Source organism: Charadrius vociferus, unplaced genomic scaffold, assembly GCF_000708025.1.
Source record: "Charadrius vociferus isolate BGI_N301 unplaced genomic scaffold, ASM70802v2 scaffold94, whole genome shotgun sequence".
In the NCBI taxonomy this organism is placed as follows: domain Eukaryota; kingdom Metazoa; phylum Chordata; class Aves; order Charadriiformes; family Charadriidae; genus Charadrius; species Charadrius vociferus.
The window spans coordinates 688,812-702,629 of NW_009648031.1; the positions used below are offsets into that span (position 1 = coordinate 688,812).

Here is a 13,818-nt window from a genome sequence, read left to right on the forward strand (position 1 = left end):
CCATTATATACTTTTTACTACAACATGGGCTAGCTCTGCGGCTTGTGCTCGTTGGTTTCTAGACTTATACACAAACTATTATTGGATAAATGCAGCTGTAACTTATTATCTACACTTTGTTACTATTTCTGCCAAGTCAGTCTTTTAATTAATACACATTCCGCATCTGTTGGGGAGTAGCAGTAGTTTCAGTGTCAGTGCATGATTTCCTCCTTCATGTTGACCTTCAGTACGTGTCCATTGTTTTCCAAGAAGTTTCCTACACAAACAGATATAAAATAATTTATAACAAATAAGCATAATATAATGTATAAATGTTTTTATTATGGACAACCTATATAAGGCTTTCTGTCAATATTTATAATCTAATGAAATCCAAAATGTATGGGAACATTTTTATTCCCTGGTTTATAACTAGAAAGATTTAATTTCCAGCATAAACTGGAAAATATTTTTGCCTTATATATGGCCATTAAAGTGGCTCTTTTCATAGGGCAATGTGTATTAGAACATCTGCTAAATGCAATAGCTACAAGTGAAATCTAAAATTATTTGTTAAAGCTTAAATAGCAAATTTGAGGCAGTATGAGAAATAATACTGTAGCTTTTGGGAAGAGAGTCATGTTTATTAAATCACTGTCATACAGCTGGCTTTAGAGCTTAACAGACAATTCCTGATATGTGAATTGAAGCTTTCTGTATAGTAAAAAAACTAATTCAGAATTTCTTTTAATAAGTAGATCTGATTATATCATCTGAAATAGCATGTGTTTGTGCTATGAAGGTGTTTCAGCTGAATCTTGAATGTTTCTAAATCACCAACCCTCAAGCCTGACAATTAGCATAACTTAGCATAACTTTACTGCAAAATGCTCAGTGACAAAAACGCATTACATTTATACAAGAATTATTGTAGTGACTTTTTCTGCTGTACAAACTAAAAGAATTTCACTGAAATGTTTGGGCAATGTTATGGCTTAGTCATGAATACGGGGGCTGTAGAACTATGGCAATGCGAATTTCTATGAAGACAAATATGGTCAGAAGCTCTGAGCTGTCTGGATATGAACTGTCTTGGACCTTCATGTCAGAATAAAAAATAATATGACATTGTGGTCAGTGTCATAAGCTATGAAAGCCAGCTGAAATGCAGGGTATACTTGCTTTAGGGACAGTCCTATGTTAAGTGCGGCTATGTAATTTCACAGATAGTCCTGATTTATATCCAACCATCTCAAAACACTAGTAGAGCTCATTCATGCTTAGCTACGTTCATCTGTGTAGGCATAGCCTAAGAGTCTTGTGGTATATCCTCAGGTCTGAAACTTTATTTGCGATGACTTCTATTACTTTCTGTAAGGGTTCACAATTAAGGTATACTTTCACTGTTGGTATTGAATCATTACATTGTGCTGTGCAAGAATTTTTTAGCTGGGTGAATATTTAGCTGGGTCAACTGTGCACTGAATGAAGGATGATGTTGCAGAAACAGACATTAGGTCCAATGCAATGGAAGTACAATGGTGAGCTCCTTTGCAGAATTGCCTTGATGGTTTTTAAGGAATTGCTACTCTCTAGTTGCCATGGTGCATGTACACCTACCTTTAAATACCTCCTGGGAGACCATTTTTTTGACAGTAGAGGGAGCCTAGTCTTTTAACATCTGTAGCTAAAGTCAGAAATTACTATTTTCTGGTTTATACAGTTTTCATCATTGTCCTTTCTCAGCTATGTTCACCTTGTAGCTACCATCTTAATATGATTTTCTCTTTCTTCCTCCAAGGCAGTTTGATTGCAATTTTTTTCTTTTATTGAATGTTTTATATATACACCCATATGTGCCAAAGAGACGAAGACGACACACATTATGTTTTGAGTAGAAAGCAGCAAGTTTTATGGTAGTCATAGACCATGGTAGTAATAGTTTTGAGACTTGGAAAGTTCAGTCTTCTGTCCTGGTGACCTTCAGTAATTCAATAGAGTTGGTCAGCTTTCAAATTTACTTTACTTGAAGGGCAAGTCAGCATTTGAGGTGATTTGGGCAAAATCCAGTCAATACTTCTGGTTTGATCCAGAATATTATGGGAATTGACCTGAAAAAAACTTTGGATTGGCTCATTCTTATAGCACTAGATACACTGCACATTGTTACAGTAGGCTCTGTTTCAGAAAATTTTGTAATCTATACCCTTGAGATTAATTTAGCCTTGTATTTATTTATCTGGGGAACCACATATGTTGTTTTATTTAGCACAGAAAAGAAATTTGCTTCCTAAATTGAAGCAGAATATTCCAGAGACTTTCTGTAAAAGTAAGCAAAATGCCCGTTTTCTGTTTATTGTTATTTTTGGGGGGACTATATCATTGATCCATTGCAAGTAGTTTTTTTTTGATGTGATATTCTTTGTTGCTTCCTGGAATACATCATTTCCTTTTAGATTAGATTTTCATTTAAAGATATTTCATCTGATCAGTAATTATCTTAAGTGTCCAGTTGCTTTTCCAGTAAAAGAGAGATTAATTCATAGCATGAAATTGAAAATGTTCTTTCAAAAGTTACACTAAAATAAAATAAGAGTGACAATTATTTTGCTGTTCTATATCATTATGCCTGATATCACTCAGGAAAATTGGGTTTAGTAATAACTTCTTTAAGACCTTGAGGCAGTTCTCTATCTATTAGAGCAACATGAGGATAACACTGTAAGATTGTATAGCCTCAGTTCTGGGCAGATGATCTGATTTATTCTTCCTGTCCACAAGTCTTGTATGACAGCAACAAAATTAAAAAGGAGTGGCATGTCAAGGTTTGAAAACAATAACAAGAATTCACATATACTTCCCACAGCATGCAAAGCATACCTATATTCTGGATCTGTGCATGTATTAACTGGTGGCTAGAATACAGCTGCCAAACAAAATGGACCACAGTGACCTTCTGCTTGTCTTTCTGGAGTGGCAAAGCAAATAGAATGCTCTCTCTTCTCTCCAGCAACCAATTTTCCAAAATTCTATAACAATGCAATTACCTTTGAGACTAATACTTCCCTGTCAGTTTTGGTTGAAATTGGCTAAAGAATCTAGAAAATTTATTGTTGGAAATGAGGGATGGACAGCACAATCACTGAAGTTTCATTTCCTTAGGTTACAAATAAAAAATTATATCTTTTATTTGCTTAGCTAGTTAGTCATAAAAAAAATCACTAGAATCCTGTTTAGAAACTTATCTCTGTGTGATTGCACCTTGCTCCTTAGTTTTCCACCTGTCCTGAGCTACTGATCAGTGTTATATAAGATCTAGCTATGGTGACTTACAGGGGATTTTTGTTTCTCTAATTAGCGTCATAGGATCAGAGAATAATTCAGGTTGGAAGGGACTTCAGGAACTCCCCCAGTCTAACATCTTGCACAAAGCAGGGTCAACACTGGTTGACCAACTCACTGCAGGCTTTAGCCAGGCAGGTCTCAAAGACCTTCAACAATGGAGACCGCACTACCTCCTGGAAACCGGTTGCACAGCTTGACTGTCTTCATGGTGATTTTTTTTTTTTTCCTTATATCTAGTCTGAACCTCTCATTTCCCTTTATGCCTTGTGCCTTTCATCCTTCTACCATGCACCCCTGGGAAGAGCCTGTCTGCATCTTCTCAATGATCCCCTCATAGGTGTTGGAAGGCCACTGTTGGGTTCACTGAAGCCATCTCTTTGCCTAGTTCCCTCAGCCTCTTCCACATAGAACAAGTGCTCCAGCCCCCTGACTTGCTTCGTGGTGCCCTGTTGAACTCACTCCAGTTTTTAAGGTCTTGTATTAGCAGTCCAAAATCAGACACATTGTTCTAGATGTGGCCTAATGAGTGCTGAGTGAAGAGGGGTAATACTTTCCCTCAATCTGCTGGCTGTACTGCTGCTAATGCAGCCCAGGGTATACTTGGTCATCTTTGCTGCCAGGACACACTGCTGGCTCATGTCCTGCTTGCTGCCCACAGGACCGCAGGTCCTTTTTTGCACTTCTCAGCCCACTGGTTCCCAAACAGTATTGTTGTAAGGGGTTCTTCCTTCCCAGGTACTAGACTTTGCATTTGTCATTGATTAATTTCTTAGGGCTCCTGTTGGCCTGTCCCTCCAGCCTACCTAGCTCCTTCCAAATGGCAGCTCTATACTTAAGCATGTTGCCTTTTTGACCCCTGATTTCATCCTGAGGGGTGATGAATGGCATGAGAGCAGCCCTGTGGAGAAGGATTTGGGAATATTGGTAGATGTGAGCAGGCAATGTGTGCTTGCATCCCAGAAAGCCAATAGTATCCTGGGCTGCACAAAAAGAAGCATGGCCAGTGGGCTGAGGGAGGCAATTCAGCACCTCTACCTGGATTACTGCACCCAGTTCTGGGGTCCCCAGTACTTGGGGGTTTGACTAGGTGATCTTTAAAGGTCACTTCCAACCCAAACCATTCTATGATTCTGTGATATAGATGTCATCTGCATCTGACGAAGGTGCACTCTGTTGCCTCCTTGGGGTCATTGATGATGGACACCTCTGATGCTCCACTTTTTTCTCACCACCATGTAGAGTACAACCCATTAACAACTACCCACTGATCCTGACAGTCCAACCGGCTCTCTACCCATTTGGTTGTCCACCCATCTAAATTGTAACATTCCAAATGGTATACAAAATTCCTGTGCATAGTGGTGTCGAAAGCCTTGCTACAGTCAAAGTAAATTATATCCACTGTTCTTCATCATCCACAAACCTCCACATTTTATAGTAGCAAACAATCAGATAGTTCAGGCATGCTTCACCCTTGGTAAATCCCTGCTGACATCTCCCAGTCACCTTATTCTTTGTGTGCCCAGAAATGCGTTCCAAGAGATCTTGCTTCATGATTTCCCCAGGACCTGAAATGAGGCTAACTGGCCTGTAGTACCCTGGATAGTTGTTTTGGCCTTTTTTGAAGACAGATGCAACATTTGCCTTTCCCAAGTTGTCAGGGACCTCTCCCTGATCTCCATGAGCTGTCAGAGATGATAGCAAGCAGCATTCCCAAACATCAGCCTGCTCTCTCAGCGTCCTGAAGTGCAATCTATCTGGTCACAGGGACTTGTATGGGTTGAGTTCTCTAACCTAATTCTCAATTTGCCTATTGTCTTCTTCCAGTAGTTCCCCTTCTCCTTCAACCATGCCGATAAGCACAAAGGGCTGGGAGACCCTACCAGTACTTCTCCTTTCTTTATAGGGTCATTATCTTTTTCAGACTACTTTTGGAAGTTTTATTTTTATGAAACTCTGATGCCATACTTATGAAAAAAAATGCTTAATGCTTATTTGACATGGTAGGAGGTACTGCATCCAGTGGAAAATTTTGCAAAGAAATCAGGACCTTCTGATACAAGAAAGCCTCTCTTAAGATGTCTAAAGTCTCATTCATTCATTCATTAGTAAGATTTCCTGCAGTCTCTGTCTAGAACCTACTTGATATAGACCTCTAGAATTTGCTAATAATCAGAGGTTATTGTTCTGGGGTCCCTATGTATCTGCCCATCTTATTTCAAGATTAGATTTCTTGAACTTTTAAAGATTTAAAAAGTGCTTCAGAAGAGCAAGCACGTGCTTCTCAACAACCCAAAAACTGTGAATGTCATTTCTAACTGTGCAGATTTTCAGAAATGTCTTCTAAGTCTTCTTGTCCTTCATCATTTTACTCACACTGTTTCAAACGTGCAAATTCTTTACTGTCAACTCTAGTTAATAAAGGCTGAGGGATTTGGGTCTCTTTAGTCTAGAGAAAAGAAGATTGAGGGGGGATCTTATGGATACTTATAAATACTTTAAAGGGAGGGTGCCAGAAGGATGGGAACAGTCTTTTTTCAGTGGTGCCCAGTGATAGGACAAGAGGTAACGGGCACAAACTTGAACACAGGAAGTTCCATCTTAACATGAGGAGGAACTTCTTTACTTTGAGGGTAGTGGAGCACTGGCACAGGCTGCCCAGAGAGGTTGTGGAGTCTCCCACGCTGGAGACATTCAAAACCTGCCTGGATGCCATCCTGTGCAACCTGCTGTAGGTGACCCTACTCTGGCAGGGGGGTTGGACTAGGTGATCTCCAGAGGTCCTTTCCAACCCTGACTATTCTGTGATTCTGTAATAAAATTCTAAAAGCAATACTGTTTGATTTTCCTTCTTCACTGTTCAACAAAGGGCCCCCTCCTACCATTTTTATTACCTGTTTTTGTAAGGTGCTATGTCTGGCTGCAGAATTGCTTTTGTTTGCCATGAATTTGCCTTCATAAGTATAATGTGCATTGCTATAAATTTAATCCTCTGTACACATATCACTGTGGGTACGGCTGTGTGCATGTATGAAACTGCTTCTAATCATGCTGGTTTAGAAATTTTGACATCTCAGATTGAGATGCATATGATTGGAGTCATATTTGGCACCATTTTGGGAAAGGAAGGGTAAAGAAACTGTTCATCTTTATAAAGCTTGTGGTCCCGATTTTGTTGACAGATGCAGCACTTTATTTTGAAGAACTGGAAGTATAGTGGTTTCAGGTTAACACATACATATGCAAAGCTCTTAGGTGTCATAAAGCTTAGCTCTATGAGTGGTTTTGCGAGCTTAGTCTTGAGGTGTAGGGCTTAAGAGCACTTACTGCTAGGACGGTCTTCCTGGGCAATAGGAGGCCTTCAAGTGATGCATCTGACACATTATTCCTTTAGTTCAGATCAGAGGAGAACTTTTGAAACTGATCTTCTGATTGTCCCAACTGTGATTTGATCCATGCTGAGACAGGCTGAACTGGATTCCTGTTGAATTAAACAAATTCAGAAGATATGCTCCAGGAATGCACCTAATGTGATTCAGCTGCAACTGAGTATTTAGTCTGGTGGCCCACACTAAAGAGAGCTTGAAGTCAAACCTCCAGATATATCACATGTGTAAGTTGGCCTCATTGGCTTAAAATTAAGCATATATTTAGGCAGTTGTTTAATTGCCAGCCTAAGAAAGGAGTGGCTTGTGCTACCTCCTGGCCAAAAAGGTGGGATTTTTCTTTTTCCCTGTTTCCTCTTTGTCTTTTGCAGTGATCCTGACTACTTGAATTGAATTTCAGCCTCATGTTCCAATATTATTTTCAGTGAGATTTCCACCCCCTAGCCCCCACCGCAGAAATACAGATAGTGTCAGGCACCATGATTCTATCAGTTGGTATCTCACAATAATCCCTTATCTTTTGAGAAAGAATTCATGTGGACTATACAGTGATTTGCTAATATGAAACCGAATTTTCTACAATCAAAATTAGAGAATACACTAAAGAATAAAATAGGATATCAATAGTTGTATGTTTTGTCTGGTAGTATAGTTACTGAAAAGCAAAATATAAGGACTGAAAAGCAAAATATAAGGAAAATGCAGCTGAACAATATTCTAAATATTCTTTGAACAGCCATAAAATCAACAATTTGTAGCATATATTCCCCAAAGTAGAAGATGCTTATTTTTCTGTTCTCAGAGAAAAAAACCTTATATGCTTATACTTTCAATAGTTGTTTAGAATAAACCAGCACATTTTAAAGAATTTAGATGACTGGGATTTGTGTATTTAGTATTTATTCAGTAGCTGTCACAGATTTCATCCATTATCTCGGAATTTTATGCCAAAATCTAGGTGCTTTTAAAGCTTTCAATATGATAAAATCATCACCTTGATTTTTAAAAAGCATGTCTGAAAATAGGATGCTGACAAGAACTGTAAATCTCAACTTCCAGAACTGTCATTGCATTCTGAAACAGTAAAAAGTCTGAACTCATTAACTTAGGAGAATAACAGTTTAGGGGTATAGGAAAAACAGTTTAATTGTTTAATTATTCATCCTTTTTGCTGAAATATCAATTAACATGCTTCAGTGTTTAATATAGGATTTTTATATATTATTATAGCATGTAAAACAGTAATTGCAATTTCTTTCTGTGTAGTACTAAGCAATAATCAAAATCAAAATTATTTGCTGGTGTTGCTAAATAACAGAGTTTTCTAAAAGTCATCAAGATGATTTTTGGATATTTTGGTATTTCAAGGCCAAACTCTGCCCCTTTGTATGGTTATGCACTATTATGTCTGCCTAAACGGTACACATTCTGCAATTCAAGTTTTAAGTCATGGCATTGTAGGGCCACTCAAGACACATTGCTCTCTCATGACCCATGAGATTCACTCCTGACTACTGCTCTCTGACAAAACCTTCAGTAATGTTTTCTGGCTGTGTAACAAAAGACATTTCTACTCAGGTGTCATATGGTTAAAGATGACATGCAAAGATATCATAAACAATAATGGAAGCTGTCTTACATATTAAATAGTTCTTAAATTAATTCCATATATAGTCCTATTAGACTCTCATTTAGTTTCCTTTACAAGTCTGGATAAATAAACTCACAACATCCTACAAAAAATATTTTACTCTCATTTTATAAATAAGACAGGAAGAGCTGTGACAGTCAAACACTTTTTTAAGACCAGATATAAATATTCTGATTTGCCAAGAAGAGAACCTTAAATTCCGTCCCAGCCTTTTACCCACAAGAGCACCACTTCTCTCAAGTACCATCTTTATGAGCATACAGAGGGGCTGAGGTACGTGTTAGAAATACCAAAGCGTTTGCAAATTATTTTCATTTTAACGAGTAGGGAAAGTTTTGTCAGGTTATACTATGTGTTGTGGATTATTTCCTGCTTTAGAGACGACTGCAGTCTTCACTTACAAGGGTTTGTGGGTTTTTTTCCCTTTTTTATTTTCTTTTTTCCCCTGCTTTCTGCATGTTTTATCTGAGTAGTGGCAGCCTCTAAGGCAGGATTAGGCACGGCAGAGGACTGCGCTGCTGGAAGGTTGGCTGGTCCCCCTCTCAAACGCTGAAGGACCATTACGGGAACCCCACTAGGGGGCAGTTTTGCAGTGAAAGTGCTCTCAGTTGTGCGCGAAACAAACTTAACACGAAAATTGCTTTTTCCATCTTTCCAGTGTATATTCTCTTTCTGTCAAAATACAAGATACCCTCTGACTAACTGGAAACTGAGATAAAAGGTAAATCTGGGGAATCACTGAGTTGTTCTTTTCCTCTCAGATTCACGGGACTTCATGTAGTACAAAAATGTAACACAGACACCTGCTGTTACAGGAATCTTTTTCTCTGGACTTTTTAAGGCTTTTCTGTCCTTCCCGACTTATTTCTATTTTCCCTCTGATTTCAGTGTAGAAATAGCAGGATTAAGAATTTACACTGAGGTTTTTATATTGTGGAACAAACTATTTCTGGTTTTCCTAAACATTTGAAAGACTGGCTAGCATCTTAGAATGAATACTATTTTTAGAAGCCATTATTCTAATATAATCAAGCAAGAAATTGACGTTATAAAACTTAAATCTCCAATACAGATACCCCAGGCTAAAACATATTTTAATTATGATTCCTTTAAGCATTTTTCTTTTTTCCTTTTGCGCTACACACAACTGCGTACTTTGCCTGTGTTTATAGCATTTGACAATGTGCTAGCATCAGTGAAAAGACAGAAGGCATATAAATACTTAACAGAATAAAGTTGCATTTTCATATTGTCAGGGTGATTAATGACAATCACTGTAGTTTGCCAGTAACGGAAATGAGCAAATGTTGCTGCATTTCTGAATTGATACTCTTTAGTAGACACTGTGGGAGTCTGCAAGCCTAGAAATAAATTCCTCAAATAACCATGAGAGTGTCTTTGTCCCTGCAGTGCACTAAACAGACCAACAATTCTCTTTACTATCTTTAAATCCTCTGCCCAATAGTAATGCCAGTTAAACTGCATTTCTTCTTCTTTCCAATTCTGATGCATTTGGTCAGTTCCCTGAGTCTTTATGCATCCTATGAACTGACGTCATCTTCCACATCCTGTAGCAGGGAAGAGCTTATTTCCAAGATGGTGTGCGGGAATTACCCCAGAAGCACATCGATCCTAAATATAACTTTAGAATATAGATTGCAGGAATCTGACAAGCTGGAATTCCCTCAAGTCTCCAATCACAAGGGCCCACTCAGGTCCTTTGATATATCTTGATGTAGGACTTTCTAAACAGACTTGAATTCTCTCTCCTAGGAATAGGTAAATATACGAATTTGTCTTTTCTTCCAGAAACTAGCTTTTCAAATGTCAGAATATCCTGTGAAATGTGTAATTTCCCTTTCAAGAACACAATAATTTTGCTGTCATTTCTTCCCAGGTTTTCCTGCCTAAAAAGCTTTCTATTAAGAAACTGGGACACAAAACCCTCCTCTTTCCTCACTGAAGGTGAGGAAAATCTTAATGGCAGAGGGTGAAGTTGTAGAGGGGAATGTAGACTGGGAATGGAGAAATTTTCTACTTTCTTTTCTGGAAGCCTGGCAACTCATCTTGTATTTTTTCTCCCAAGTGAGTTGCTAAAAAGCCAAGCAAGAATATGAATTGTTAAGTGTTCGAGCAAGATCCCTTGATTGCAAAGGAGTTTTCAAAGTTCTGCCAGATATGAGGGACTTCCAGAAAGATAATGTTAGAAGGAGCTAGAATGGAAAAATGTAGAAGTACTTTGAGCAAAAGTGTTTGGATACCACTAAGATGGGAACATGTGTAGACATGAATTTATTAGTGAATTTGTTTCTATTATCCATCCCATAAATCCACTAATGATGTGTATAATGCACTACTATAGTTATCATTTCCAGCCTCTGATGCTGTCTTGTTCCTTACTCAAATTTTTCATCCAAAATAAAAATAAAGTCAGTATTTTTGAATTAAGAGAATAGTGAGTAATTGACATGCAAAGAATGGCATGTGGCATTTCCCCTTTCTCCTTTTTTGCTCTTTATTTAACTTTCAAACAAAAAATGAGGGAGAAGAAAGTTGATGCAATTCTTGAGCATCGCCTTTTCAAAACTATAAAACTTTCAGGAAATGCACATACATCGTGTACACTTCTGCCCTAGTGCAATCACATACCGTAATAACATTCGTATGGAGTCTCAACAGCACATACGGAGCAGTTCATGATGCTGTTTCATCATCAGTTCTTCAATCTGTTCTGGAAATGCAGTTAAATTTGTAAACAATACCTGGGTGGTTGGGTGGTTTGTCTGTTTCCTTTGTAAGAATGGGAGGGCAGTTATCTATACTAGACTAAGAGATCTATAGTTCCATGACAAGAAAATACAAGGACTGTGTAACCACTTGCATTCTGTGCTTCTAATTCTGAACTTATGACTCCTGAAAGCGATAGAAATCATTTTGCAACAAGCTTTTATTTCAGTTTATGGTCTGTAGAGCAATAGAGTACAATCATATATGAAAACATTTATACAGAGAGACATATCAGTCAGCTTGAGCCTCCAAGTCAATTCCCACCTGGATTTACCCTTTTTATTAGTCCTCTTATTCAGAGTTGTCTTCTACTGCTGTAGTAGAAATCAGCAGAAGTTACAGATGCTTAGTTTTTGAAAACAAGTCCATGATATTCACTGCAGACAAGAATCTGAAAAAGAAATAGTTTATTGTCTAGTGAAAGACAGGTAGGAACTAATCACAGTCGTAAATATCCTTTTTCTTCTCCAACTCAGGTTATTTCAGTAACTGGTTACTGTTAACTCTCTAGCCTAGTCATTCTCCTCCAAAGTGGATAAAGCAAGGAAGAGACTGGCATAATAACATAGAAAAGTGGAATAGATAACATTGAAAGTAGCTGCTAGGAATGTTGAAACAGTGATGTGGAACTTTCTTGCCATCATCTGAGCATTGTGTAACATGCTAAGCCAGAGCAGAAATGATATATCAAGATTTATAGTGATTTGGGACACCTCAGTGAACCATCTTTGATCTCTCCCTGTGCTTAAATGGAAGTAAGACAGGTGACACTGAAGCTGAGAATGGAATTCTTGATTCAGCTTGCCATTTGTGCTAGCATAAGTGGTGACTCTGGGAACACGCTATGTTTAGCTTCTCCGCTCTCTCCAAGATTCTGCTGGAAACAGGGGAGGCACACATCTTTTGTGTAGCTTACCACATAGCTGACTTCTGAGGTGTGTATGCTTCTGCAATCATGAATGTGTTTTGTCCATGAATACAGTAGGAGAAGATCATATTGGGGAAAAAAAAAAAAAATCTATGAACACCTGTTAGCTTTCTAGGACTTATCATTATACAAGATTTTTGTATTGTATAAACTTGTAACTTTGACCAAAGTTCATGCAATGATTATTGTCTACCTTAACTTTGAATTGTCTACCTTAACTTTGAACTGCCTAATTACTGAACAGTGAATTATATAGCAGAAGTTTGTTTTTTTAAAAAAAGCAGTTTTAACTCTCTAAAATTTTCTCTCTCTTTTATTTGTTACTTCAAAACAGCACTACTGTCTTGCACAAGACATCCAGGCAACTCAGCTCATTCTGTTCCTCTTTTTTTTCTTTTTTTTTTTTTTGATACTATTATTTCATTATTATCACCTATGTAAATCCTGGGATGCAACCAGGGTTCCTCGCCAGTTAGGCTAATTGACAGCAGGTTGTTTGCTTAGCACTTCTGGAGAGTGCCAAGCTGATAAGATATCCCAGGTTCCTTACCTGTTTACAGAGAAGGAATGGCGATAGCTAACAGGATAGCTTTGTTACACTCTGCTTTGGTCTTAAGTAATGAGAAGGATGAGGAAACAATGCACCACTGTTATTAATGTGTAGTTATTTTAGACATTTGGTATTTCTAAAACTGCTCAACAGTATTCTTTCTGCTGGCAGCAATATTTGTAAAGGAGACTAGGTATATGAATTCATCTAATCATCTAGTGAGCCAAATGTGACCTCAAGGCTGATGATTGCTCAGCCTATTCCTACATTTGCTAAAGGAGAGAAGGACAAAGCGCAGCTTCATACTCCAATACCAGGTAGATGAGAAGAAGGATCTACTGACAGTTTTCAGACTCCTGAAATCAGAAGCCAAGATAAGGAGCAGAGTGGCCTGTCTCAACTTACCTGTGATACTGAGGACTTCTTCACCCTCTACAATAGAAATCTATTGGCCTCTTGTTTCTTATTTGTGAAATTGTTAGTGCCACATATTGTGAATGACATCCTTTTAGGTTTAAAGACTTCCAACAATGGGGTTGACTGACATCGTATTTTCCTCTGGACTATGTCATAATCAGTGGACTTTACAACTACAGCAGTAGATGATCATAGCAGACTTGTTCTTACTTTTGTGGGATTGAACTAGCTTTATAGGCGTAGGTTTACAGTATATTTGTACACATAGCATACCACATTTATTATATTAACAGAAAATCCTGATTGCAACAGCCATGCTAAACCAGGGTACAGTCATGAAACTTTTTGCATTGCACAGTTGGTCAGTATTTATGCAGTATTAGTGTAGGTTAGGAGCTGTGTGTCAGGTAGCAGGAGGAGCAGGACTCTTCCACGAAAGAGGACAAGCCAGGAGCCAAGGGAGACCCCTGTACCTGCAGCGCCCTTAGTGGGACACTATCCCATAGCATCTGACCTGAGTGGGCAGAGGCGGGTGCAGGTAAGAAGGTCCATGGATACTCCCAGCCAACACAAAAAGTGATGAACCAGGGCCAAAGGCCACCTTGGGGGCCTAGTCAGGAGCCAAAGGAGACAAGACCAGAGATGGGACTGGAAACAAGGCTACAACATAGGTCCAAAGTTCATCCAGGAAATGAGGGCAACAACAGGAGTGGAGGCAAAGGGTCCTTCCAGCAGACAAGCTACCTACAACGTAGATCCAAGGTCCATATGC

At 38.5% G+C, this 13,818-nt stretch overlaps 1 protein-coding gene across 1 annotated transcript in view; it reads left to right on the forward strand.

Moving 5' to 3' along the window:
- DMD (dystrophin) overlaps window positions 1-13,818 on the forward strand; it is a 927,929-nt gene that overhangs the window by 282,810 nt on the left and 631,301 nt on the right. The window lies entirely within an intron of this gene.